Source organism: Schistocerca cancellata, chromosome 5 (assembly GCF_023864275.1).
Source record: "Schistocerca cancellata isolate TAMUIC-IGC-003103 chromosome 5, iqSchCanc2.1, whole genome shotgun sequence".
Classification (NCBI taxonomy): Eukaryota; Metazoa; Arthropoda; class Insecta; order Orthoptera; family Acrididae; genus Schistocerca; species Schistocerca cancellata.
Window position 1 is genome coordinate 796,372,415 of NC_064630.1, and position 25,952 is coordinate 796,398,366.

Below are 25,952 nucleotides of genomic sequence, written 5' to 3' on the forward strand. Positions count from 1 at the left end.
AATAAAATAGAGTGCGTTGGCTAGCCGGTAGGACATACACCGAGGTTAGCTAAGTGTGTCTGTAAACAGCAGCCACACTAGGATTAATGCTGGTGCCGCGTGGTTATAGTTAAAGTGCAACTACTCACGGAGGTGCAGTGTGGGCTGCTAATTATCATATGGCAGTAAAATTTTGTACACATGCTAATGCGCTAGTACGTTAATGCGAAACCAATATTCACTGAGAAAAAGAATTAGTTTCAATCTAGGTCAGCAGGTGCAAAACGGGCTGTACTGCATCTCGTCGACATCTTCGATGCTCCTACTGAACAAACTGTATAAGCGGCGGTTAATAATAAAATCAACATTATGTTATTTTCACTCGTTTGACCGACCGAGCGGTTGGCACACTGGTCTCGCATTCGGGAGGACCACGGTTCAATCCTGCGTCCTGCGCCGGCCGGGGTGGCCGAACGGTTCTAATCGCTACAGTCTGGAACCGCGCGACCGCTAGGTCGCAGGTTCGAATCCTGCCTCGGGCATGGATGTATGTGACGTCCTTAGGTTAGTTAGGTTTAAGTAGTTCTAAGTTCTAGGGGACTGATGACCTCAGATGTTAAGTCCCATAGTGCTCAGAGCCATTTGAACCAGCCAACCTGCGTCCGGCCATCCTTAGATTTTCCGTGATTTCCCTAAATCGCTTCAGGCAAATGCTGGGATGGTTCCTCTGAAAGCGCACGGCCGACCTCCTTCCCCATCCTTCCCTAATCGGATGAGACCGATGATCTCGCTGTTTGGTCTCCTCCCCCAAACAACCCAACCCTCACTCGTTTGAACATCTCTGCTAATGTCCCGTTCCTAAGCCATCACATATGGGAACATTTCTATACGTCTTTCTTGCATTCACAGCGTCAGATTTGCACCCAGGGGCCAAAACTGGAAGTGTTTCTAGGTTCCGCATTAACACATTAGAATATTTAGACTGTCTACCAAGTTTCGCTGTTGTAAGGGGCCAAAACTGGAAGTGTTTCTTGGTTCCGCATTAACACATTACAATATTTAGACTGTCTACCGTTTCGCTGTTGTAAGGGGCCAAAACTGCAAGTGTTTCTTGGTTCCTCTTTAACACATTAGAATATTTAGACTGTCTACCGTTTCGCTGTTGTAAGGGGCAAACTGGAAATGTTTGTTGGTTTCGCATTAACACATCGGAATATTTAGGCTGTCTACCACACTGGACCTCTGTGTGTAGCTGCACTTTGATTGCAGCCATCTGGTATATGCCTAAGTTATACTGGGATATGGGTTGTTACAATTACGTCTAGTCTACGTAATTACCTGTAACGGTTCATAATTATGTAATTGGAGTTGTGCACATATATTACATGGGGTTTGGTCAATGCGTTGTTTCTGTGTCTGATCGAGGTATTATTTGTATTTATAGCACTATCACTCACAACAACAACAGCACTATCACTGCTCCAGTGTTAGCTGAAATCTAGATTTACAATACAAAAGACACGATATTACGACCGACGCTGACCCTTCTTTCTCTTCTGGACTTACCTTTACTCGGAATATGTGTTACCTGAAAACAGAATTGTCGAAAATAAAGCTCCCAACAAGCCGGCCATCCGTTCATGAATTTATTGACACGAGAAATTGCAGTGCCTTGTGATTCTCCATACAAATAGTAAATAAATTAATGAAATACGTGAACAGTGGCCAATGACTCCAACTCTGTTTCTTTTTCAAGATACTTCAGATAATATTGTACTCTGAGTGCGTCAGTGCCGGTGGGGGACCTGTTATGACACTTAATTGTACCGTATTGTGTTCTGGCCAGTAAAAGTGCATGATCCCAGATTCGGATTCAAATTCCGCAGAGGTTGTACAGTGTCTATCGAGTGACAGAACGTTTACCCTAATCTCTCCTCTCCTGCGAAGGTTCACAGGAGAGCTTCTGTAAAGTTTGGAAGGTAGGAGACGAGATACTGGCAGAAGTAAAGCTGTGAGACCGGGCGTGAGTCGTGCTTCGGTAGCTCAGTTGGCAGAGCACTTGCCCGCGAAAGGCAAAGGTCCCGAGTTCGAGTCTCGGTCGGGCACGCAGTTTTAATCTGCCAGGAAGTTTCATATCAGCGCACACTCCGCTGCAGAGTGAAAATCTCATTCTGGAAACATCCCCCAGGCTGTGGCTAAGCCATGTCTCCGCAATATCCTTTCTTTCAGGAGTGCTAGTTCTGCAAGGTTCGCAGGAGAGCTTCTGTAAAGTTTGGAAGGTAGGAGACGAGATACTGGCAGAAGTAAAGCTGTGAGACCGGGCGTGAGTCGTGCTTCGGTAGCTCAGTTGGTAGAGCACTTGCCCGCGAAAGGCAAATGTCCCGAGTTCGAGTCTCGGTCGGGCACGCAGTTTTAATCTGCCAGGAAGTTTCATATCAGCGCACACTCCGCTGCAGAGTGAAAATCTCATTCTGGAAACATCCCCCAGGCTGTGGCTAAGCCATGTCTCCGCAATATCCTTTCTTTCAGGAGTGCTAGTTCTGCAAGGTTCGCAGGAGAGCTTCTGTATAGTTTGGAAGGTAGGAGACGAGATACTGGCAGAAGAAAAGCTGTGAGACCGGGCGTGAGTCGTGCTTGGGTAGCTCAGTTGGTAGAGCACTTGCCCGCGAAAGGCAAAGGTCCCGAGTTCGAGTCTCGGTCGGGCACGCAGTTTTAATCTGCCAGGAAGTTTCATTGATGTGTCTATCATCCAAGTTCTGGTTTTAATATACGCTTGCAGTGTAGGTGAGATATTTCCATTGTGAAAAGGTGTTTATCATTAGAGTCTTGTGCTTTGACTGGCCTCGATTACGAACACGTTTATGTCCCAATGACGCTCCTTTGCCTTGCCGATAACGTGCCCCTCAGTAACAGCGCTTATCCCACTCTCTGCCTGGAGCAGTAATGGCGCTGCAACTCATGACCACTCATTTTCCTTTCTCAAGACCTTTTTTGAGTGAGATAAACTCCTCAGTCACCAAGAATCGCTCGGGATCGGTGGCTCATTCCATCTGTTCCCACAGAGCCCGCACTCTTTGAGAAAACTAGCTCTTCGTTTCTCCGACAGTCAGCATTAATAGCGAAAGTGAGATATTCGTCACCTCAACTTTCTTCAGATTTGTCACAGTCTGGAGCAAACTGGTCACGGTGCATTTGACTATCTTCTAAACTGCAGCTATTTTTTCGTGTTCCGATTTAAAACACCCACGAATTCCCCCTGTACCGCTACCATGTTTCTCTTAAATTGTATTCGGTGTTTTTTCGGCTTGTTTCCTGTGTCCCTCGTCGGCCGGAGTGGCCGTGCGATTCTAGGCGCTGCAGTCTGGAACCGAACGACCGCTGCGGTCGGAGGTTCGAATCCTGCCTCGGGCATGGATGTGTGTGATGTTCTTAGGTTAGTTAAGTTTAATTAATTCTAAGTCCTAGGCGACTGATGACCTCAGAAGTTAAGTCGCATAGTGCTCAGAGCCATTTGAACCAACCTGTGTCCCTCAACTGGACAGTATCTTTCCTCGAATTTTCTATCTCCTTCCTAGTACAGCATTTTCGCTTTCTCTGCTCTTTTCCTCTCTACTTTGTCTCTTCTGTCTCTTTTCTATGCTTGTTTCCTGTCTGCTCCTGTGTTTTCCATTATCTACGGTACCCACAATGGAATATCCCCTACGTTCCTAGGTTTGAAAAGCTCTGTGCAGCTGTTGACCCCGTTTCCTAAATCTCACCACTTTCACTATGTGTACTTGTCGCTGCAATTTCCTGCGTTTCAGACAACCCTGCCGCTGCTGACGTCTCTCCCGCAGAATTTTCGGGTATGGATTTTTCAGGTTTCGTCGACCTCTCTCGCCTACAAACTTTCTTTCTTCTCAAGACAGCACTCAACTAGGCGCAAGCAAGTATGTACCTGAAACTGAAAATTACGTTGCAAAATTTAACATTAACAAATCAACCGACATACAAGAATACCTTCACGCAAAAATACAAAATCTTCACACGAAATACAAAAAAAAAAAAAAAAGTTCTCACGCAGTAAAGCGGAAATCTTCACACCAACTACAAAAAGAGCATGTCAGTAAAATGCATAAACGAAACATCAATCCACAACAAAACGCCTGTATGCACCACGCTAACATGTGTTGCCACTGCTAGTTCTTGCAGACCGATATGTAAAAAGGGGATCGCTATAATTATACCTAAATACTTGAGGTATTTCACTGTCCTGACCTAACTGTAAGAAGGTCATAGAAACCAAAAGTAAGTTCCTGCATCAGGCTCGCTATGAATGTTCTTGTCCCTGGTTAACGAAACCAGTTTGTGTCCAACAAGATGACCGAGTGTAATACTCATTGTAGTCACAGGATAACAAGTAATGATATCAGCCGACTGAGTGCAATGGTCATTGCCGATACATGATCACAAGGGAAACCAAATCGTACTGATGTTTGAAGTCACTCATTGTAAACGAAAACAACGTCGACGTATTGATGTGAGCCAGTTGGGTATGCATTTGGTTATATTATTTTTGCTAGTAATGGGAAACCTGTGGAAAACTTGTAGGACAAGTTAAAGGGACTGGAAACCTAAATAATGACTGAGATTAACCGTTATTCAGTTACTCTAAACATTAACTAAATTACGATGAATTAACAGTCAGCAAAGGTCTATGCAACATAAATCAAATTACAAAATTACGCTAAGCTTGTAAGTAGGCTGTTTATGTTTTCTTTATATAAGTAGGCTGTTTATGTTTTCTTATTGGCAACGTTACGTAGCGCTCTATATGAAAATCACTGGCTGTGCTGTGTGCAGTCTGTGGCTAGTTTGCATTGTTGTCTGCCATTGTAGTGTTGGGCAGCGGCAGCTGGATGTGAACAGCGCGTAGCGTTGCGCAGTTGGAGGTGAGCCGCCAGCAGTGGTGGATGTGGGGAGAGAGATGGCGGAGTTTTGATAATTTGTGATACTGGAAGAGAGATGGCGGAGTTTTGAAATTTGTAATACTGGATATTATGAATTGCTATGTATATTATGATTTTTCAACACTATTAAGGTAAATACATTGTTTGTTCTCTATCAAAATCTTTCATTTTGCTAACTATGCCTATCAGTAGTTAGTGCCTTCCGTAGTTTGAATCTTTTATTTAGCTGGCAGTAGTGGCGCTCGCTGTATTGCAGTAGTTCGAGTAATGAAGATTTTTGTGAGGTAAGTGATTTGTGAAAGGTATAGGTTAATGTTAGTCAGGGCCATTCTTTTGTAGAGATTTTTGAAAGTCAGATTGCGTTGCGCTAAAAATATTGTGTGTTAGTTTAAGCTCAGTCCTGTATAAATATTCTAAGGGGACGTTTCAAGCTGAATAAAGGTACCATAAAGTGTGGAAGACTGTTTGGAGCAAGATCTGCTTATTTGCGCAACTCGTTAAATTAAAGATAGCAATACAACAAGAAACTAAAAATTATATCAAATGAAGTAACACAAGTTACGTAGCAAAGAAAGCAAATAACGAGCTGCTCAGAATTTGGATCGGGCTGCTACAATTGCGTCATCTAACTCCCAGAAACTGCTAGCGCACGCCGATCAGCACGAATCGTAGTTGGAGCTGACTCTCTCCCCCCTCTCTTTGTGATAGAGTAGAATCTCCAGAACCGTTGTTCACAGCCCTGGACTGTCCACTTTCAAATAACTCTCCATGGAGAGGACGTTCCAAGTTGTCAGTTCTGTGCCGTCAAGAATTCTTGCAAATTCATCCTAAAGCAGGGAAAAAGCTAGTAACTTTACTATCTTTCGTACAAGACGCATACATTTGTACTGTGTCAACATTGTCTTCGTTGTGGGTTAGCTTCAAATGGTTCAAATGGCCCTGAGCACTATGGGACTTAACATCTGAGGTCATCAGTGCCCTAGAACTTAGCACTACTCAAGCCTAACTAACCTAAGGACATCACACACATACATGCCCGAGGCAGGATTCGAAACTGTGACCGCAGTGGTCGTGCGGTTCCAGACTGAAGCGCCTAGAACCGCTCGGCCATTCCGGCCGGCGGTTGGTTAGCTCTACACAACAATAACACTTACAGGATACACTACTATTATCTGAACCAAATGTTGAGAGAGAACGCAGCTGGCTCCCCCATGCAGGATTGGTGGTGCCGCAGGCTCTATCTCTTTGGAGTACGCACAGAAAGTCAGAAGTGTCGATCTCAATTCTTCACAGGGTGCTGTGGGGAAACTGTGGCGTCCAGTTTCCACAGAGGTGCAGGCGCCTACTCGCATCCAATACCCGTCTGGCAGATCCTTGCCCGACTTCCGCGAAAATACCTGTATTACCTAAGGAGATTCTCTGACCTACTGAGATTCACAGAGTACCTTCGCCCAAAAAAAAGGGCTTTAATGACGTTTGCGGCGTCGCAGCATCACAGCAAGCTGAGCGCAAAGCTGCTCTTCCAGACACACCGCTCCAGTATCCTTAGCAAAATAAGCATGAAACACAGCAGAAAATAAATAAATGCAATATGTGGCAGGTAACCTCGCATCACGTCAGCAACTTCACGACAAGTAACGCGATTTATTACTAGGTTCAGCTAACAAATTTTGATTAGTTTACTAGTGACTTCGTAACAAGCACCATACCATTTATCTTTAAGACAACATCATTGAAAACATTATCTCGACGTGTTGGATGTGGTTAACATTTCTCAAACTTGTTTTGGATGCCAGTTCTTAGAAACTGCAGGATATCAGCAAAGCGCTGTAGTTATTAGAAGTTTCCAGAATGAGATTTTCACTATGCAGCGGAGTATGCGCTGATATGATACTTCCTGGCAGATTAAAACTGAAAGCCGGATTGAGACTCGAGTCTTGGTACGGCACAGTTTTAATCTGCCAGGAAGTTTTATTACAAGAAGCTTCATTAGTGCGATGCGTAAGTGCAAATTAGTTAGCCAGCAGGTTTGCTGGAACTTCCACTTTAATGCTTGATGTCTGGGAAAGTTTTGTATTTGATGTAAATACACTCCTGGAAATGGAAAAAAGAACACATTGACACCGGTGTGTCAGACCCACCATACTTGCTCCAGACACTGCGAGAGGGCTGTACAAGCAATGATCACACGCACGGCACAGCGGACACACCAGGAACCGCGGTGTTGGCCGTCGAATGGCGCTAGCTGCGCAGCATTTGTGCACCGCCGCCGTCAGTGTCAGCCAGTTTGCCGTGGCATACGGAGCTCCATCGCAGTCTTTAACACTGGTAGCATGCCGAGACAGCGTGGACGTGAACCGTATGTGCAGTTGACGGACTTTGAGCGAGGGCGTATAGTGGGCATGCGGGAGGCCGGGTGGACATACCGCCGAATTGCTCAACACGTGGGGCGTGAGGTCTCCACAGTACATCGATGTTGTCGCCAGTGGTCGGCGGAAGGTGCACGTGCCCGTCGACCTGGGACCGGACCGCAACGTCGCGCGGATGCACGCCAAGACCGTAGGATCCTACGCAGTGCCGTAGGGGACCGCACCGCCACTTCCCAGCAAATTAGGGACACTGTTGCTCCTGGGGTATCGGTGAGGACCATTCGCAACCGTCTCCATGAAGCTGGGCTACGGTCCCGCACACCGTTAGGCCGTCTTCCGCTCACGCCCCAACATCGTGCAGCCCGCCTCCAGTGGTGTCGCGACAGGCGTGAGTGGAGGGACGAATGGAGACGTGTCGTCTTCAGCGATGAGAGTCGCTTCTGCCTTGGTGCCAATGATGGTCGTATGCGTGTTTGGCGCCGTGCAGGTGAGCGCCACAATCAGGACTGCATACGACCGAGGCACACAGGGCCAACACCCGGCATCATGGTGTGGGGAGCGAACTCCTACACTGGCCGTACACCACTGGTGATCGTCGAGGGGACACTGAATAGAGCACGGTACATCCAAACCGTCATCGAACCCATCGTTCTACCATTCCTAGACCGGCAAGGTAACTTGCTGTTCCAACAGGACAATGCACGTCCGCATGTATCCAGTGCCACCCAACGCGCTTTAGAATGTGTAAGTCAACTACCCTGTCCAGCAAGATCTCCTGATCTGTCCCCCATTGAGCATGTTTGGGACTGGATGAAGCGTCGTCTCACGCGGTCTGCACGTCCAGCACGAACGCTGGTCCAACTGAGGCGCCAGGTGGAAATGGCATGGCAAGCCGTTCCACAGGACTACATCCAGCATCTCTACGATCGTCTCCATGGGAGAATAGCAGCCTGCATTGCTGCGAAAGGTGGATATACACTGTACTAGTGCCGACATTGTGCATGCTCTGTTGCCTGTGTCTATGTGCCTGTGGTTCTGTCAGTGTGATCATGTGATGTATCTGACCCCAGGAATGTGTCAATAAAGTTTCCCCTTCCTGGGACAATGAATTCACGGTGTTCTTATTTCAATTTCCAGGAGTGTATATGTAACATTTGTTTGGTTGATGTAGCCTATTCCTTTTCTTATCTCGCATGTGATGAACACATATGTTGGCTTATTGTTTCAGTATGTCACTTTTAAAACTGAAATAACATTTTTGCATTGCTACGATTGTCAACTTTTTGTTATTTTTCTTAAAAAACCGGTTTACGGGACATTCAGGGAAACAAGCGTTGAAAAGGGGCTGAATCGGAGACGTTCGGTTTCCCCGAAGTTATTCATTCAGTACATTGAGCAACGAGCAAAGAAAACCAAACAGAAATTTGGAGAAGCAAATCAAGTTCAACGTGAAGAGCTAAAAAATATAGGTTCGTTATGACAGTACAATACAGTCAGAGACAGCAATGAACTTGAAAGTTGAACAGAATGGACTTTTGTCTTGAAACGTGATCGTAAGAAGGACATAAAAGAAAGAAGGACAAGGATAATGATATGTAGTCAAAGTAAATCCGGTGATGCTGAGAGAATCAGATTAACAATGAGATACTAAAGGTAGTCGATGAGTTTTGCTATGGGCCAAGTACAGAGGATGTAAAATGCAACACTGAGTACAGAAGGAAAGTATCTCTGAAAAAGAGCGATTTTTAGCATGTAATACATATCTAAGCGATAGTAGATATCTTTCCGACGGTATCTCTTTGGAGTGCAGCTTGTACGGAAGTGAAACTTGGATGAAGACAATAGAATGTCTTCTGTTCAGACTCCTGTAAAGCAACTTTCAAGTAGAACGTCTCACCTCTCCCAGCCTGGCACAAATTTTCATTGTTGTCATTCCATTATACAGCTGATTGTTGTCTATATTCGCCACTGCCTATACATTTCTGGTGTTTCCTAACGGCTGTAGTCGCCGCAGAGTCTGTTCCTTCCAACATTCATGCCTGTGCGAAGGAACATTGCATTGTAATGCGGACTGAGACAGGCACTGCTATTATCGTGTTTATCTGCCAACTCTGGGCAGGCGACTTTCTAGTTAAATGTGTCTACTGTAATGGAATATACATAACGGATGTACGAGTACAGATTGCAGCCACAAGCTTAACCACATAAGGAACTTTGAGTCTGGCCACAAGTCGCGTTCGGTTAGCCTAACGGTAAGAAAACCGCTCGCGATAAACGAGAAATCTGGGTTTGAGTCCCGGAACAGCACAAATTTTCATTCTGGTCATTCTGTTATAGAGCTGATGGTTGCCCTTGTTCGCAGTTCCGAAGACATTTCTTGAAATGAAGTGCTACATAAGAATACTGAAGAATAGGTTGATATATAACGTAAATAATTGGAAGCTGGTGAATTGAAAGCAGGAAAAAAGAAATTTATGGCCCAACGTGACTGAAAGGAGAGAATAATCGGCAGTATATATTCTGAGGCACCAGCGGGATGGATTAGAGAACATGTTTCCACACAAGGGAGTTATCTCTTGGCGCCCCCTCCCTTCTTTTCCGTCATCCACTTTCATACGTGTCAGTTTTTGCTAGTAATTGTGATACTCACTGTATACAAATCTTGTACTTCGACGTTCCTGTTACCCCTGTCAGCTTGACGCCGCAATCGGCAGCTACGAATTGTGATATGTCTTATAGAGAAATCCTAAACAGCTGTGGCTGCCTTGGCAACCCCTCTCAACTTGGCGCTCCAAACGATGGCTAGTGTCACTTTAGCTTAAGGCGGTCCTGGGCGTTAGGGAAGAGTCAGTTTTGGATCGGAGGGAAGTGTGGTTGGTAAGATTGGCAGAGCGAGACCAAGGATTAATACAGCATGCAGGTCTTAACGGATGTATGTTGCAGAAATTATACTGAGATGAAGAGGCTGATGGCCAAAAAGCAACAGCAGTGAGGTTAAAAAAAATTCCGCAAAAAACATTAACAATGCCTGTTATTCTCATTTTGTTAAACTCATGAGTTCATTACATCGCACATTGTGTTGTAAACTTTATGTAGTTGAATCGCTAAGCTGGAAAAGGGATCAGACCCTTTATTTAGAAATTATATGTACCGAAGATAACTGATTTTCACCTATCAGGCCCATTATTTTCAAATTACGTTTACTGGAGATAACTGATTTTCATATTTGTACCCACCTTTGGTACAACAGGGGGTCATGCCCCAACAACAGCAGTGCTCATTAGAAGCGTACTAAGTTAGAGAAGGGGGCATGCCCATATCAAAGTTATATAGTGGACCTGCCCCCAGAAAAAATAAAGTAGACGATGTAAAGAAAATTCTAAGAACATACTTGACGAGAAGAAACCACTTTATAACACAATCTGTCAGTTGCCAGTGAAAGACGGACGCGATAAAGCTAGGGTAAAATCAGTATTGTCTGCTTTGGTGTATTTTTCTTGTGGCTGTATTTCGGGTATGACGTGAATAAACCTATAGGCTTTAAAAACACAACACAATCCTTCCGCTGCAAACAGAACACTAGTTGCCTTATCAACATGACCAAGTTCGAAAGGCGGTCTCCTGAAGCCATTCAAATTGGATGACGCATCACACTCGACGGTTACAGTGTCTTCTATTGCTTATATTGTTTCACTCTGGGGCCAGTTACTACATGGAAACTCAACGACCCCATGCTTAAACCCTTTGTATAGTGAAACATTCTTTTCCCTTGCGTCCTGAAAAATTTAATTTCTTGGACTTGACACCTTATAACTCACTTATCAAGTTAAGTAACACACAATCATCCACGTGTTACAGATTTTTTAATTCGTTAATTATTACAAAACGCTATTTTTCTTGGGGAGGGGGGGGGGGCTACTGCCATAAAATTTTCGCTGATAAATCCGATAACAAAGGCTAGCTTATTGGTCTATGTAGATCTCAAATACAGCCGTGTCTGTTAAAAACGCAACAGAACAGTCGTCTGTTCTGCATTTTTAGTTTCGTAAGAGTTTTCAGGCTCGTCGTTCGAACCTGCCTCAGATCTCTAATGGGGTCTTACCGTCACTTGTGCGACTGCGATCTTCTACCTTCTTATGAACAACAATCGCTCTTTCCTGTCTAGGCCACACGGTAAAACAAAGTACAACTTCATGACCACCGGCAGATACTTCAGTCACGCGGAGATACTGCAGGTGGTGGCGTAGTACTAAGCACATGCTCTGGTCTAATTCAGAGTTAGAACTCGTCTTAACCGTTAAAACAATTTGTTTATTCGTAAATGTAAGGCATGTTTATCTCCTTCGCTCCCGTCGCAGTCTAGTATCTGTCTCGCAGTCAGGCTTGTCAGTAGGAAATATATGTACAACGGCCGGGCCAACGTTGTGCAAGGGATTGTATATCAAATGGGATTATAGGTTTGTTGCACTTCTTACGAGCCAGGACACGCAATTAAGTATATGCTCTCAAATGTTCAGTCAATTGTTCATAAGCCAAATGGGATTGCAATGAAAGGGACCGTAAATCCAATGGGATTATAGTTTTTATGCAGTTCTCACGAGCCTGGACACGTAATAAAGTATTTGCTCTCAAATATTCAGTCAATTGTTCATAAGCCAAATGGGATTGCAGTGCAAGGGACGGTAAATCAAATGGGATTGTAGTTGTACTGCACTTCTCACGAGCCGGACACGTATTCAGTTATTTGCCCTCAAATACTCAGTCAACTGTTCATAAGCAGCGGATGCTAAACTTGTGCTAAATAAGAAAACTGCCTAATACTTACATTCAGATAGTTATGAAATGAACACGTCTCGCACATATTGCAACAGCAGAACGTTAACAACTTGGTCAGGCACATATTCCAACAGCAGAACTTTACCAACGTCAGCCGAGCATACTGATTCGACCACAAATCATTTCGGACACAGGCAATCATACATCCATCTCTAGATACAAAGGTAATCACAGATTGGATACGTTGCACTCATCGATCAGAGATACGTGCAATGCTACTATTGTATTCTCTTCCGCTCTACATAATTGAACCAAAATCATCAAGTAACTCAAGCACAGTGCTATTTGCTTACTCTTTGACTGAAGGCTGTTTTGTGTTGGCAGAAGAGCCAACACAGTGTTGCTAGAGGAGGCCGAAATGCACGCGTTTAAGCTCACGCAGACTGGCGTGAGGTCTGGAACAGATTAAAGGAGTTGAGTCTAATAAATAAAGTACGGAGTTGATGTAATACTTAACTTTAATCCATAATTGGAGAACATCGCTCTTGTTGATACATTATATAATCTCAATATAAACTGGTCATGGCGCCTTGCTAGGTCGTAGCAAATGACGTAGCTGAAGGCTATGCTAACTATCGTCTCGGCAAATGAGAGCGTATTTGTCAGTGTAGCATCGCTAGCAAAGTCGTCTGTACAGCTGGGGCGAGTGTTAGGACGTCTCTCTAGACCTGCCGTGTGGCGGCGCTCGGTCTGCAATCACTGACAGTGGCGACACGCGGGTCCGTCGTATACTAGCAGACCGCGGCCGATTTAAAAGCTACCACCTAGCAAGTGTGATGTCTGGCGGTGACACCACAGGCTGAGTCCTCAATATTTCACTTATTTGCCGTATTACTAGAGATTCATCAATTAGTGACAGCAATAGGACTAATTGTCGCTGCTACGGGTGCAGATCGAATTATGTCACAGCAGTAAAAGTTATTAGTCTTAAGCAAGTACCGCAAATATCTTAGTCCAGTTATTGCAGCAGATAAAGTCGCGTTACGTGTTGATTAATGTGGAGACATCTGTGTCACTAAACTGGTAACTGTGAACACGGTCCCAATTTTGCGTACCCCTCACGGAGCAGAAATGAACTTTATTTACAATAATTCGTATAATTCTTGAGCGAAGTAGAAACAAAAGTCCACCCATTTTGTGGGATGAGATTGCCTTAACAACTTAACACAGTAAGACACGTATCATATATAAAACCGGTGTGTATGTCTTGAGGCTCCAGTATTCGAGAATGAGAGAACCCCCCACGGCTTCCAAGAAATGTAACACATAGTTTCAAACCTTTTGGGAACTCTTTCTTGCTGACACGCCCGCCACAAAATGATGCACGGAGAAGTTTGTTACTTACTACAAGTTTTCTGTTCATGCAGTAAGACTTTGGCGTCCGGCATGAAGTGTTAAATTTTAAAGTGTTTTGCAGACGGTTTCCAAATACGCTACTGAATGCGCCTGCCCGTCTGTATCATAGTAGGACACACAGTTGCGGTTATAAGATGTCGTAAACATTTAAACACTCACAAACTTGAAAAACGAGATTTTGCTTAAAACTGAGAACAGGTTACCCACATCATATTCATCCAGTATTTGATAATGAGAGCACTTACCGAATTCCAACAACCATAATTTAAATTCTTTTCTAATTTCAATCCTTTTTATCGCTTACATGCTTAAACGTCAGACAATTATCACATTACCTGATCTGTAAAACAATCCGACGTTAGAAGCTACTTCATACATTCGGGTTTCATTCTCTATGAACTGTTGACCACTACGGTCGCAGGTTCAATCCTGCCTCGGTCGTGGATGTGTGTGATGTCCTTAGGTTAGTGTACACTGAGTTAATATCGTAGGGCAAATTTATGTGACCGTATGGCCTTTCATTTAACAGACAAGCGCTAGATAAGTTCGGCAATATACTTGTCAATCAGTCAAGTCAGTGCACACACTTTTCGAGCAAAGTTCATTCGCACGTAAGTTTTATACACGAGTACCTGACTCATATCTTCTGGAATGTACAGCCTTTCAGACCACTGTGCTTATTTTAAAGGAATCACATTTTGAAATTGTCCCAAACAGACACGGAATCATCACCAATTTGTCCTCAAATTTCTAGGAGAAGGAAAAGTATACCTGCAAGATATCAGCGCCAGCATGAAAATGTGGGCCACATGTCTGACTGAATGTACAGCTTTTAGACTTCTTTCAATCACTTGTTTGTCAAGCGCTTCGTCCCAGAGATGTCGCCAAATGCCCGACCGCGAAGTACTGTACAGCGGAGCGAGTACGCGGTTGCTGAAATATTAGCTGAAATACTGTTCTGTCCTTCGTAACATACTACGTTCAATATTTGAAAGTGCGTGGGTTGTAACCTGGGAATGTAGGGTATCCACTTAGCTTGCTTTAAACAGGAATGAATGCTTTGAAACTTCCTGGCAGATTAAAACTGTGTGCCCGACCGAGACTCGAACTCGGGACCTTTGCCTTTCGCGGGCAAGTGCTCTACCATCTGAGCCACCGAAGCACGACTCACGCCTGGTATCACAGCTTTACTTCTGCCAGTATCTCGTCTCCTACCTTCCAAACTTTACAGAAGCTCTCCTGCGAACCTTGCAGAACTAGCACTCCTGAAAGAAAGGATATTGCGGAGACATGGCTTAGCCACAGCCTGGGGGATGTTTCCAGAATGAGATTTTCACTCTGCAGCGGAGTGTGCGCTGATATGAAACTTCCTGGCAGATTAAAACTGTGTGCCCGACCGAGACTCGAACTCGGGACCTTTGCCTTTCGCGGGCAAGTGCTCTACCATCTGAGCTACCGAAGCACGACTCACGCCCGGTCTCACAGCTTTACTTCTGCCAGTATGTCGTCTCCTACCTTCCAAACTTTACAGAAGCTCTCCTGCGAACCTTGCAGAACTAGCACTCCTGAAAGAAAGTATATTGCGGAGACATGGCTTAGCCACAGCCTGGGGGATGTTTCCAGAATGAGATTTTCACTCTGCAGCGGAGTGTGCGCTGATATGAGACTTCCTGGCAGATTAAAACTGTGTGCCCGACCGAGACTCGGTCGGGCACACAGTTTTAATCTGCCAGGAAGTTTCATATCAGCGCACACTCTGCTGCAGAGTGAAAATCTCATTCTGGAAATGAATGCTTTATTTGCATACACGTGACTCACGAACAGGGCCGAGGCTGGCCGTCGTTCATAATTGTTGGACGACATCAGCCGATCTGTAGGTAGGACGAGACGTGTCTTCAGAGATTTAGAACAATGTCTGTCCCATTTCTCCCCATCATGGCCCACTACAGTGCCGCACGATCGGAGTGCTGCTACGATGCCCTCTGCTGGGAGTTGGAATGGCAGTTCGAAAATGCGTGTTGTATGCATGCCTAAGTCGGCCTGGTCGATGGCCACGCCGTGACGTTGTCGTTGGCATGACAGAAGCCATACCCTATTTTAGTCTCGGGTAGGATGCGTTCGCACGTCGCGTCGTTAAATATTTTAATATTCAATGTGCTGTTCACCATCGACAAGTATTCCTCTCACGTCGGTCGCTGGGATCTTACATTCATCTCCCGCAAAACCTTCCACAAGTGTCGTTGCGGAATATAAATCGGAATGTAGATTTGCTGTAACGGTTCGCCATGTATCGTAGGCGCTTAAGCGACACGCAAGCAACGGCCGTCAGACTGTAAACAAGACGAGCTCTTGCTCCGCACGCAAACACAACAGCGCTTCAGCACTGTGGGCTTGCCGGAGGCAGCCCGCCATGTCGGTAACGGTAGTCGGGTCTTCAGTATTATAGGAAATGAGAAAAACGTGAGAGAAGTGCAGAGACGATGGTGGGCAGAGTCAGATACTGCGTCACCGTCACGTGTAACAGCAATAAACTTATGTACAAATCTAGGGGAAGGAAAATTGCGTGATCTGAAGGGACGTTGTAGCAGGAACATGTCAGTAGCAGACGAAAAAGGGGTGGATGCAGTGGTAGAGGCTCACATGAGATCCGCATATGGAAAGCAGCACATGAATCAGGTGTTAGCGAATGAGGTTTTCATTCCATTTTAAAGCAAGTAAGTATACAGGGTGGTCCATTGATCGTGACCGGGCCAAATATCTCACGAAATAAGCATCAAACGAAAAAAACTACAAAGAACGAAACTCGTCTTGCTTAGAGGGGGAAACCAGATGGCGCAATGGTTGGCCCGCTAGATGAGGCTGCCATTGGTCAAACAGATATCAGCATCGTTTTTTTAAAATAGGAACCCCCATTTTTTATTACATATTCGTGTAGTACGTAAAAGAAATATGACTGTTTTACTAGGACCACTTTTTTCGCTTTGTGATAGATGGCGCTGTAATAGCCACAAACGTACGTGGTATCACTTAACATTCCACCAGTGCGGACGGTATTTACTTCGTGATACATTACCCGTGTTAAAATGGACCGTTTACCAATTGCGGAAAAGGCCGATATCATGTTGATGTATGGCTATTGTGATCAAAATGCCAAACGGGCGTGTGCTATGTATGCTGCTCGGTATCCTGGACCACATCATCCTCCAAGTGTCTGGACCGTTCTCCGGATAGTTACGTTATTTAAGGAAACGGGATGTGTTCGTCCACATGTGAGACGTCAATCACGACCTGCAACAAATTATGATGGCGAAGTAGGTGTTTTAGCTGCCGGCCGAAGTGGCCGTGCGGTTAAAGGCGCTGCAGTCTGGAACCGCAAGACCGCTACGGTCACAGGTTCGAATCCTGCCTGAGGCATGGATGTTTGTGATGTCCTTAGGTTAGTTAGGTTTAACTAGTTCTAAGTTCTAGGGGACTAATGACCTCAGCAGTTGAGTCCCATAGTGCTCAGAGCCATTTGAACCATTTTTTTGTTTTAGCTGCTGTCGCGGCTAAGCCGCACATCAGTAGCAGAGAAATTGCGCGAGAATCGTGAATGTCAAAAACGTCGGTGTTGAGAATGCTACATCAACATCGACTGCACCCGTACCATATTTCTATGCACCAGAAATTGCATGGCGACGACTTTGAACGTCGTGTACAATTCTGTCACTGGGCACGTGTACAGTTCTGCCACTGGGCACAAGTGAAATTACGGGACGGTGACAGATTTTTTGCACGCGTTCTGTTTAGCGACGAAGTGTCATTCACTAATAGTGGTAACGCAGACCGGCTTAATATGCACTATTGGGCAACGGAAATTCCACGATGGCTGCGACAAGTGGAACATCAGCGACCTTGCCGGGTTACTGTATGGTGCGGCATTATGGGAATAAGGATAATTGACCCTCATTTTATCGATGACAATCTAAATCGTGCAGTGTATGCTGATTTCCTACGTAATGTTCTACCGATGTTACTACAAGATGTTTCACTGCATGACAGAATGGAAATGCACTTCCAACATGATGGATGTCCGGCACATATCGTTACACGAATTGCCAAATGCATTGACGTTGACGGACATCATTTTGAGTATTTATTGCATTAATGTGGTATTTACAGGTAATCACGCTGTAACAGCATGCGTTCCCAGAAATGATAAGTTCACAAAGGTACAAGTATCACATTGGAACAACCGAAATAAAATGTTCAAACGTACCTATGTAACCTACCTGTTACCAACTGTTCGTCCAAAATTGTGTCATATGTTTGTGACTATTAAGCGCCATCTATCACAAAGCGAAAAAAGTGGTCACAGTAAAACATTCATATTTCTTTACGTACTACACGAATATGTAATAAAAAAATGGGGGTCCCTATTTAAAAAAAAACACAGTTGATATGATTTTGACCTATGGCAGCGCCATCTAGCGGGCCAACCATAGCTTCAAGTTAGATGAGTTTTGTTCTCTGTAGTTTTTTCGTTAGACGCTTATTTCGTGATATATTTGGCCCGGCACGATCAATGGACCACCCTGTATACACTACTTCGCCGTCGGGCATTTGGCTACAACAGTCGGGCGGAGCGAGTGACAAACAACCGGCACGGCGAAATTCAAGAGCTGTACATTCAGAAGGTTATAAGTGCGTCCAGTAAGGTATGGGGCCCCATTCTCAGTCGGGATCGATTGCTGGGGCTGAAACATACAAGTGTGCTTTTTTTCTCCTTGAAATATGCGGTCAAGTTGCTGATGTTTCCTTGTCACTTTGGGACAATTTCTAAATGAGACTCCTTTAAAACAAGCACCGTGGCCTGAATCTATCCGGAAGATAGATTCTCGTGTACAAATCGTATCTGCAAGTGAACTTTGCTCGAAATGTTCACGCACTGACTTCACTGACTGGCAAGTACTTTGCCGAATTTATTTAGCGCTTTTCTCTAGAATGAACGGCGATACTCTCAAATAAATTGGTGCTAAGATATTAGGTCATTAGTACACTACCAGTGAAACGCTCAGCCAACAGTTTTTAGAGAATGAAGCTCCCATGTAGGAAACAACTTGAAACGTCTGTTTTACAAAGAAAGCCACCCTAGATCTGCGTGCCTACAACAGCGCATTACGCCACTGACCACTCGCGTTGCAAACAGTGGTGCTGCCGGTGACATACGCCGCTGCTTTCACTTCTGCTGCCGACTCGCAATGACGCCCGGAGACCACAATTGAGCAAGAATGTACACCACAGGATGGCACCTCGGACGGCCCGCCGCCTCGGCTAGTCGTCGACCCGTCTCCGTCCGTGCCGGCGATGCCAACCGCTGACACAAATCTCGCCAGAAAGATGGCAACCGACAAGCCTATCGTCCCAACTACACTCTTGTCGCCAAAGCGACGTGATACCGTGGCTCTGTCGGAGACAGAATGATGCGCCTGGAAACAATGTTCTCTGAAACGTCGCAAGAGAAGAAACTGAACTGTCTACGGCCAAGAAGAGAATATGCACGCCGAAGACGAGGCCGCCGTCGATGCGAAAGTTGCCCTCGAAACCGTCACCGCTGAAGTAGACGATGTCAGCGCGGCCACATGTACCGGTGTGGCTGCGCCTGCCCCCCCCCCCCCCCCCCATTTCAACGAGCGGACGCCGAACTATTTAATGGAATTAGCACTGCCGAAACTACACTCCTGGAAATGGAAAAATGAACACATTGACACCGGTGTGTCAGACCCACCATACTTGCTCCGGACACTGCGAGAGGGCTGTACAAGCAATGATCACACGCACGGCACAGCGGACACACCAGGAACCGCGGTGTTGGCCGTCGAATGGCGCTAGCTGCGCAGCATTTGTGCACCGCCGCCGTCAGTGTCAGCCACTTTGCCGTGGCATACGGAGCTCCATCGCAGTCTTTAACACTGGTAGCATGCCGCGACAGCGTGGACGTGAACCGTATGTGCAGTTGACGGACTTTGAGAGAGGGCGTATAGTGGGCATGCGGGAGGCCGGGTGGACGTACCGCCGAATTGCTCAACACGTGGGGCGTGAGGTCTCCACAGTACATCGATGTTGTCGCCAGTGGTCGGCGGAAGGTGCACGTGCCCGTCGACCTGGGACCGGACCGCAGCGACGCACGGATGCACGCCAAGACCGTAGGATCCTACGCAGTGCCGTAGGGGACCGCACCGCCACTTCCCAGCAAATTAGGGACACTGTTGCTCCTGGGGTATCGGCGAGGACCATTCGCAACCGTCTCCATGAAGCTCGGCTAAGGTCCCGCACACCGTTAGGCCGTCTTCCGCTCACGCCACAACATCGTGCAGCCCGCCTCCAGTGGTGTGGCGACAGGCGTGAATGGAGGGACGAATGGAGACGCGTCGTCTTCAGCGATGAGAGTCGCTTCTGCCTTGGTGCCAATGATGGTCTTATGCGTGTTTGGCGCCGTGCAGGTGAGCGCCACAATCAGGACTGCATACGGCCGAGGCACACAGGGCCAACACCCGGCATCATGGTGTGGGGAGCGATCTCCTACACTGGACGTACACCACTGGTGATCGTCGAGGGGACACTGAATAGTGCACGGTACATCCAAACCGTCATCGAACCCATCGTTCTACCATTCCTAGACCGGCAAGGGAACTTGCTGTTCTAACACGACAATGCACGTCCGCATGTATCCCGTGCCACCCAACGTGCTCTAGAAGGTGTAAGTCAACTACCCTGGCCAGCAAGATCTCCGGATCTGTCCCCCATTGAGCATGTTTGGGACTGGATGAAGCGTCGTCTCACGCGGTCTGCACGTCCAGCACGAACGCTGGTCCAACTGAGGCGCCAGGTGGAAATGGCATGGCAAGCCGTTCCACAGGACTACATCCAGCATCTCTACGATCGTCTCCATGGGAGAATAGCAGCCTGCATTGCTGCGAAAGGTGGATATACACTGTACTAGTGCCGACATTGTGCATGCTCTGTTGCCTGTGTCTATGTGCCTGTGGTTCTGTCAGTGTGATCATGTGATGTATCTGACCCCAGGAATGTGTCAATAAAGTTTCCCCTTCCTGGGACAATGAATTCACGGTGTTTTTATTTCAATTTCCAGGAATGTATGTCACAAACCAGTACTCCGTGTCCGATGGAGCATATGAGCGATACACCGTTCTCGCCTCCACGGCATGGCATGAAGAGGAGAGCGAGGACCAGTACCCGCTCTGGGATCCTGCATTATCGGTGCCGCCCCAGTTATCATAGACTTTTCTAAATCCGTCAGAGACTGCCTGAGTGACATTCCACTGCAATGCTCAGGTCTTTCTCCTGACGTTCCATAGCCATTACGACTATGCGACGGTCAGTTTTGCGTCGCAAACATGAAACTTAACTCCCAGGAGAACGTCCATGCGGTGACCGTGGCTGCGTTGATCGCTTGGAGAAAAGTCGGATGGAGACTGATACATTGAATCGCGACACAATTTGTGTGTTCCATCGTCAATACGAGGGTAAGAGAGTTACAATTAACTATCAGTTTTGAGTCGGAAACACGACACTGGAGTCGAAGGAGAACGTTCATCCGGTGACCGTGGCTGCTTTAGTGCCTTATAGAGAGGTCGACGGGAGACTGATGTATTGAATCGCGACGTAATTTGGTTTTACCATGGTCAATACGAGGGTCGTAGGGTTACGATTAACTAGCAGTTTTACGTCGCAAAAACCAAACTTGACTCCGAGGAGAACGTCCATCCGCTAACTGTGGCTGCTTCAGTCGCTTGTAGAGTGTCGTCTGGAGACTGACGTATTGAATCGCGACGTAATTTTTTTTTTGTAACATCGTCAGTACGAGGGTGGAACGGTTATAGTTATCTGTCAGTTTTGCGTCGGAAACACGACACTTGTCTCCCAGGAGAACGTCCATCCGGAGACTGTGGCAGCGATAGTCACTTGGAAAGAAGTCAGACGGAGACTGATGCATTGAATCGCGACTGAATTTGTGTGTTCCATCTTCATTACGAGGGTGCGGCGGTTACAGGTAACTGTCAGTTTCGAGTCGGATACAAGAAACTTGCCTCCCAGGCTAAGGTCCATACAGTGACCGTGGATGCGTTAGATCCCTGGTGAGAAGTCGGCTGGAGACAGATGTATTTAATCGCGACGCAAGTTTTGAGTTTCATCGTCACTACAAGGGTCCGAGGGTTACAATTAACTGTAAGTTTTGAGTCCCATACAAGAAACTTGACTCCCAGAAAAACGTCCATATGGTGACCATGGCTGCGTTTGAGCCATGGTGAGAAGTCGGGTGGAGACTGATGTATTCAATCGTGACGCCATTTGTGTCTTCCAAAGTCATTACGAGGGTTCACGGGTCACAATTAACTATCAGTTTTGCTTCGGAAACACTTGCCTCCCATGAGGACGACCATAAAGCGACCTAGGCTGCGTTACACCCTTGGTGAGAAGTCGGCTGGAAACTGATGCATTGAATCGCGACGCAATTTGTTTTTTCATTCGCCATTACAAGGGTTCTATGGTTACAACTGAGCGTCAGGTTTGCAACGCAATAATGAAATTTGACTCCCGGAATGACGTCCATTCGGTGACTGTTGCTGCTTAAGGTGACTGGAGACAAATCGGCTTCAGACTACTGAATTCAATTGTAAAGCCATTTTTGTGTTTCATAGTATGATAGACAGTGCGAAGGTTACAATAAAGTGTCAGTATTGCGTCGGAGTTAAATAACTTTACTCGCAGGAGAACGTACCACGAGGGACCATGGCTGTGCTGATCGCTTGGAGAGAAATAGGCTGGAGACTGATGTATTGAATCGTGCCGCAATTTGTGAGTTCCATCGTCATTACGAAGGTCAGAGGGTTGCAATTAACTGTTAGATTTGCGTCGGAAATAAGAAACTTGACTCCCACGAGAACGCTCATATGGTGACCGTGGCTGCTATATTCGCTTATAGCAAAGGCGGCTGAAGTCCGATGTATGGAAACGCAACGCAACTTTTGTGTTCCATCGTCATTATGGCGGTCTTAGGGTTACAATAAACTGTCAGTTTTGCGTCGACGTCAAATAACTTGATTCAAAGGCGAACATACATCCGGTAACGGTGGTTGGGTTGATCGCTTGGCCACATGGAAAGAAGTCGCCTGGAGACAGATGTATTGAACTGCGACGCATTTTGTGTGTTCCGTAAACATAACAATGGTGAGAGGGTTGCAATTAACTGTCGGTTTTGCGTCGGAAACAAGAAGCTTGACACCCAGGAGAACATAAATCCGAGACTGTGGCAGCTTAAATCACTAGGAGAACATACATCCGGTGACAGTGGCTGCTTTGATCGCTTGGAAAGACGTCGCTTGGAAACAGATCCAATGAACTGCGGCGCATGTACTGTGTTCCATAATCATTACGAGGGTGTGATTGTTACAATGATTTGTCCGTTTTACGTCGGAAACAAGAAACTTAACACCCAGAAGAACATCCATTTGTGACTGTGGCTACTTAAATCACTCGGAGAGAATTCGGCTGGAGACTAATGTATACAATCGCGTCGCAAGTTTGTAGTTCCATCGTCATTATGACTGTACTAGGGTTAGAATAATCTGACAGGTTTGCGTCGAAGTGAACTAAATTAACTCCAAGGAGGACATATGTCCCTGACAGTGGCTGCTATGTCTTTTGGACTGACATTGCCTGGACACAGATCTATGCAACCGCGACGCATTTTGTGTGCTCCATCATCATCACGAGGGTGGAGCGTTTCAATTAACTGTCCGCTTTGCGTCGGAAACAAGAACATTGACAACCAGGAAAACACCCATCCATGACAGTGGCTACCAAAATCACTGGAAGAGAAGTCAGCTGGAGACTGGTGTACTGATTCGCGAAGCATTTTCTGAGTTCCATCGTCATTATGACTGTACTAGGGATACAATAATCTTTCAACTATGCGTCAAAGTCGAATAAATTGGCTGCAAAGAGAACATACGTCCCAGACAGTGGCTGCTTTGATCGCTTGAAGTGACATCGCCTCAACACAGATCTATGTAAGTACGATGTGTTTTGTGTGTTCCATCATCATTACGAGGGTGGAAGGGTTACAATTAACTGTCCTTTTTGCGTCGCAAACAAGAAACTTGACACCCAGGAGAACACCCATCCATGACTGTGGCTCCTAAAATCACTAGGAGAGAAGTCGGCTGGAGACTGATGTCCTGAATGGCGACGCAATTTGTGAGTTCTATCGTCATTATGACTATACTAGGGCTACATTAAACTTTCAGTTTAGCGTCGAAGTCGAATAAATTGACTCCAAGGAGAACATACACTCCTGGAAATGGAAAAAAGAACTCATTGACACCGGTGTGTCAGACCCACCATACTTGCTCCGGACACTGCGAGAGGGCTGTACAAGCAATGATCACACGCACGGCACAGCGGACACACCAGGAACCGTGGTGTTGGCCGTCGAATGGCGCTAGCTGCGCAGCATTTGTGCACCGCCGCCGTCAGTGTCAGCCACTTTGCCGTAGCATACGGAGCTCCATCGCAGTCTTTAACACTGGTAGCATGCCGCGACAGCGTGGACGTGAACCGTATGTGCAGTTGACGGACTTTGAGCGAGGGCGTATAGTGGGCATGCGGGAGGCCGGGTGGACGTACCGCCGAATTGCTCAACACGTGGGGCGTGAGGTCTCCACAGTACATCGATGTTGTCGCCAGTGGTCGGCGGAAGGTGCACGTGCCCGTCGACCTGGGACCGGACCGCAGCGACGCACGGATGCACGCCAAGACCGTAGGATCCTACGCAGTGCCGTAGGGGACCGCACCGCCACTTCCCAGCAAATTAGGGACACTGTTGCACCTGGGGTATCGGCGAGGACCATTCGCCACCGTCTCCATGAAGCTGGGCTACGGTCCCGCACACCGTTAGGCCGTCTTCCGCTCACGCCCCAACATCGTGCAGCCCGCCTCCAGTGGTGTCGCGACAGGCGTGAATGGAGGGACGAATGGAGACGTGTCATCTTCAGCGATGAGAGTCGCTTCTGCCTTGGTGCCAATGATGGTTGCATGCGTGTTTGGCGCCGTGCAGGTGAGCGCCACAATCAGGACTGCATACGACCGAGGCACACAGGGCCAACACCCGGCATCATGGTGTGGGGAGCGATCTCCTACACTGGCCGTACACCACTGGTGATCGTCGAGGGGACACTGAATACTGCACGGTACATCCAAACCGTCTTCGATCCCATCGTTCTACCATTCCTAGACCGGCAAGGGAACTTGCTGTTCCAACAGGACAATGCACGTCCGCATGTATCCCGTGCCACCCAACGTGCTCTAGAAGGTGTAAGTCAACTACCCTGACCAGCAAGTTCTCCGGATCCGTCCCCCATTGAGTGTGTTTGGGACTGGATGAAGCGTCGTCTCACGCGGTCTGCACGTCCAGCACGAACGCTGGTCCAACTGAGGCGCCAGGTGGAAATGGCATGGCAAGCCGTTCCACAGGACTACATCCAGCATCTCTACGATCGTCTCCAGGGGAGAATAGCAGCCTGCATTGCTGCGAAAGGTGGATATACACTGTACTAGTGCCGACATTGTGCATGCTCTGTTGCCTGTGTCTATGTGCCTGAGGTTCTGTCAGTATGATCATGTGATGTATCTGACCCCAGGAATGTGTCAATAAAGTTTCCCCTTCCTGGGACAATGAATTCACGGTGTTCTTATTTCAATTTCCAGGAGTGTACATCCGGGATAGTGGCTCCTTTGATCGCTTGGGGTGACGATCGTCTGAACACAGATATGTGGAATTGCGACGCATTTTGTGTTTCATCATCATTACGAGGGTGGGAGTATTTCAATTAACTGTCCATTTTGCGTCGCAAACAAGAAACTTGACACCTAGGAGAACACACATCCATGACTGTGGCTGCTAAAATCACTAGGAGAGAAGTCGGCTGCAGACTGATGTACTGAATTGCGACGTAATTTGTGAGTTCCATCGTCATTATGACTGTACTAGAGTTACAATAATCTTTCTATTTTGCGTCGAAGTCGAATAAATTGACTCCAAGGAGAACATACGTCCGGGACAATGGCTCATTTGAACATTTGGAGTGACATCGCCCGAATACAGATGTATGGAATTGTGACGCATTTTGTGTGTTTCATCATCATTACGAGGGCGGGATGGTTTCAATTAACTGTCCGATTTGCGTCGCAAACAAGATACCTGACTCCCAGGAGAACACACATCCATGATTGTGGTTGCTAAAATCACTAGGAGAGAAGTCGGCTGCAGACTGATGTACTGAATTACGACGTAATTTGTGAGTTCCATCGTCATTATGACTGTACTAGAGTTACAATAATCTTTCTATTTTGCGTCGAAGTCGAATAAATTGACTCCAAGGAGAACATACGTCCGGGACAA